Source organism: Palaemon carinicauda, chromosome 24 (assembly GCF_036898095.1).
Source record: "Palaemon carinicauda isolate YSFRI2023 chromosome 24, ASM3689809v2, whole genome shotgun sequence".
NCBI lineage: Eukaryota > Metazoa > Arthropoda > Malacostraca > Decapoda > Palaemonidae > Palaemon > Palaemon carinicauda.
Window position 1 is genome coordinate 99,832,735 of NC_090748.1, and position 4,833 is coordinate 99,837,567.

Genomic DNA, 4,833 nt, shown 5'->3' on the forward strand with positions numbered 1-4,833 from the left:
AGATACAGAAATAAAGAAATTACCGCAAAGATCCTAAAGACACAGAAATAAAGAAATTACTGCAAAGATCTTGAAAACACAGAAATAAAGATATTACCGCAAAGATCCTAAAGATACAGAAGTAAAGAAATTACCGCAACTATAACTGCATGTACCACGACTTTGGATATGGACTTTCGAAAACGCCAGACATACAATCAGATTTCTTGTATTCGTAGAGATTATTGTTAAAAAAAGTTATATTATCAGCGACACCCTCTTCTCGGTTTAAAGGTTTAAAGGCTGCTCATGAATGGCAGAGGCAAAGAACAGTGACATTGCCCTAGCAAGTAGGACAGTACACTAAAGACTGACTATATATACATATGATCAGCCCCAAGGCCCTTCTCCACCCAAGCCAGTACGAAAGGAGGGCCAGGCAATGGCTGCAGATAGACCAATAGTCTCCCTCAAACCACCCCATCCTTAGCCAATAAGGATGGTGAGGTTGCAGCGACCGAAGAAACTAGCGACACCTTTTATTGTTGTTAGGGGCTGCTTGCTGAAGCAATCATTACGAATAATCGTTGATTATTCAGGTTATTCACTTAGTCTTAAAAAAAAAAAAAAAAAAAAAAAAACGCAATAAAAGAGCGGGTTGGTAAGTTCAGCTGCTAATGAAGTTCTCTAAATTAAGCGCGCATGCACACTCACCTATACACACACACACACACACACACACACACACATATATATATATATATATATATATATATATATATATATATATATATATATATATATATATATATATATGTGTGTGTGTGGGGGGGTGCATATATACATACACACTCTAGACACATATATAAATATACATATATATATATATATATACACACACACACACACACATATATATATATATATATATATATATATATATATATATATATATATATATATATATATATATATATATATATATATATATATATACATATATCATGTTGCTTGGAGGCAAAGCATGTTAAAGACTTTAGGCTGGGCACAGTCGCAGCCTAAGTGCTTACTTAGTAATTGATATATTGTTGATAAAGTATAAAATGCATGCTAAAACAGAAAACATATACATAAATAAGTTGATGATCAGGAATTCGCTATTATATACATTTTCCAGCGACCAAGTTATTATCTCGTGCTATAGAAACCTATATTGCATAACGAAATATAGTTTGCTTTTAAAGTATAAGTGTTTCCTTGCTAAATAATGATGAGATTAATTACAAATTATTTGTAAATATGTATTACCTTTTATATATTTCATTAGAGTTATTAAATCGTATCCTACTTTTTCTTCTTCTCTTCTTGTCTAAAATACGATTATGTCACTCTAGAAGAACGTCTAAAATTGTCCCTCTCAATATGATTGCACAGTCTAATCATTCAATAGAAATATGATTTCTAGTAAGTAAAATGCAATTACGTTTTCCTATTGCAAGTAGTTGCAACAACGTGTGCTCAGAGAAAACGGAATAAATCAGTTAAGGAGAGACTATTGTAGTCTTTATCACACCCAATGCTACTGTCGCAGACCACATCATGTTATTGATTTATGGGATTTAAGTTACAATGAATAGTCTATGAGGTGGATCACGAAGGCTATATAAGACCACTACATAAAGTTATTGGCTCAGATATATCTATGTTATTGTAGGACTAAAACACTGGCTTGAGTCTTTTACAATTCCTAAATTACAGTTATATATAATTGGGGCCAGATACCCATCTACTCACTGCATAAAAACGTAGAAATTATAGAAATTCTACGGGACTTCATGTCTCTGGTTACGCTATTAAACTCAAGGTCCTTTAAATATACTCGAACCTATAAGGACTTACATAAACATACCGGGTAATGTAAATCTGTTTGCCGATTGTGACCTTAAAATACTCGCTGGAGTCTTTTGCAATATCTCTAATGCAAGGCATTAGCTATAACCAGATACCCATCTACAGACTGAAGAGCAATTATTACTAATAATCCTCTTCGTGATGCGATAAGACAAGTCTTGAAGGGGGGGACCTGGATTAATAGAGTACTCTATTAATCCTGGGGGGGGGGGGGGGCGGCCTTCTAGTCCAAGAAGCAAAGAAGCAAAGACCGAATATCAAGACTCAAGTGCAGACAGAGTAGAAGTTCATTTGTTCGGGGAACTAAAAGAAAATGTGACCAAATTGTTCTGAATGATTATAGTTTTCCATTTTTTCAACTTGTTTCTAATAAAATAGAATTGTTTTGTTTGACATTCCTTTTTTTAAATAAAAACAATTAAGAAATTTATTACGAATAATACAGTCATGGGGTACATCTGTACCCTTAGGTAGCCTTAATGTTGGGGAAATTAAGGGTAGTTCTTCAGGGTTAATGTTAATTCCTACATTTGCTTTTTCAAACTTTAGCCCCAGACCCTAAAAAACGATCCTACGCCCCTGGCACATGTAACAAGGCACACTTTATAGAGTTTTGATATCTATAATTGGGCTCATGATTAGCTGACAACGTATTTGCTGCGGACATGAATATATTTTGGTTAAATTTAGGATTTCTAATTGTATGGTTGAGTTCCAACTCTTTGCTTTTAGAATACTAGGATCTTCTCTATATATTTCTGTAATACATATTATCTATATCTTACATATAATTATCATAATTCAGAGCCTAAAAATCAGTAGAAAAGTAGTATCATTAGAATTATGAATTTTTGAGGAATTTATTGAAAAGAAAAATCTACCATGAAAGTATATTTTAGTAATCACACACTTCTCCAAATTTGAATAGAATCCGAGTGTTTCTACTTCTTGTCAAAAGATGGCAGCACACGTCCCTTGTTCCATTCATGTGAATGATTTCATCCAATTGGAAAAGGATGATAGATTTATACTTATGTAGAAATATGTGTGGCAGATATAAATTATATTCAGCACCAATTAAGTAGGTTATTTTAGGTTTTTTTATACAAAAAGGATGTCATGGAAGGTTCCAGAATGCAAGGATTAAAGAGCTCTATACATTGTTTATTTTCACGGTCAATAGATGGCATTACAGTAGAGTACCAAATTGTTAATTATCCCCATCATCCACTAATTATAATTTCTATTACTTCATTTCTGTTGCTATATAGGCACAAAATTACTCTAAAACAGACGCACGTGAACTAAATGTTCCTTGTTGCCTTGCCACAGCTTAATTCTTAGGAACTTATAAATTTTGCAATAAATGCTACAGAAATATTTCCTCAGCAAACAATCGTTAGTTCAATTACATTTGGGGGTCAGGGTGGGGGGTGCCAGATATGCCACATGTACTAAAATCTGTGGGAAAATCAAGTAATTACGGTTATTTCATCCAATTTTCAATTACTTTTTTTATGAAACCAAAGGCTAATTAATATGTTTCATGGTATTATATGTATTATTAGTAAAAACTACGTAAAATAACAATATCGTTACCTTCCGAAAGGCATAATTACGCTGACTCCTCCTAGCTCCCTCCCATATATCGTAACGAGTTTCACTTTAACGCCAATAGATGGCATCAGGGGCACCTTGTCCCAACTAATATAGTCAATTATTTTGAAGACCACGTGTGTCAAAAAGTGTGGTAGGAAGGTAGAGGCTAGAAAATTGATAGTTGGTAAATTGTTCAACGATCGTTTCCTTATTAAGAATGAATATTTTTATCAAAAAATGGTGTGAATTTTTCATATGGTATCGGAAGCAACCTGAGTTTACTCATAAAAGTGTTAAGTATTTCCTTTCTTCATCAGAACACATAGATATTGAGTCATATCCCCGTACAAGTGACCAATATAACAGTCATCAGCATAGTTAAGGTTGGTGGGACGAGTTTGGAACAGCGTGCCAAATGAATTTCTTTGAATAGAGAATCTCATTATTCATTACAGATTCAAATCATTTAAGGAGTAATAGTTATATGCCAAAAGGTGCATGATTATGGTGTAATTTGATGTTCTTATAATCAGCGTAATCAACAGACAAATCGAATAATGATAAAGAAATTTGTCACATTTCTGTGTCTTCGCGAAGGCCTGACTGCGTGGCGTCATTCGCCTGCAAATTTGTGTTTGTTGATAAGGGCGTTCCTGAGTGTAAATCAGTTATAAAATGAACTTTATCATCATTTCCTTAGTAAATGTATGCATGTTAGTAAAGCTGTTTCTTGGTTCAATGGAGGTTAAAGAATCCATTAAGTATATACTGTATACCTATAACAGGAAGAGCTAATGTTATTTCTTATAGGTGAAGATTGTATGTTGCATTAAGCTATTAACGATATATAACAATTATTTGTTAATATTTATTTTTATTAGTATGAATATTGATTGTGATGTTTTTAAGGAATTTGGTGCTGGGCATAGAATTAAAGATAATAGTTTGGAGAGACGGAAATGTGAGCATACATGATTATGATGTCACCGGGATTAATGAGAATTTAAATAAAGTTTTGCTCTATACAAAAGTCTATTTCAAAGGAAAGGTTTCTTCTGTAACGATATCAAAGTCAGTTTAAATCATTGCCAATAAATCACAAGAAAATTTCCTTTTCTTTTTATTTTCATTTTACTTTTTTGACTCGATGGAAAGGTTAACAAAGAGGATAGGTTGTTGGATGTCAAGAAAGGTTAATCAAAACTTTTTTTTTTCAAAGTTTTAAAAACTTTTTCTTTTTCTAATAAGTTACAAATACCCTGTGATCGATAAAAATGGTAATACATGTTATGTTGGTCTAAACAGTCAAATGTTTATCATTATTTCTATCGGCCATAGCTTCGA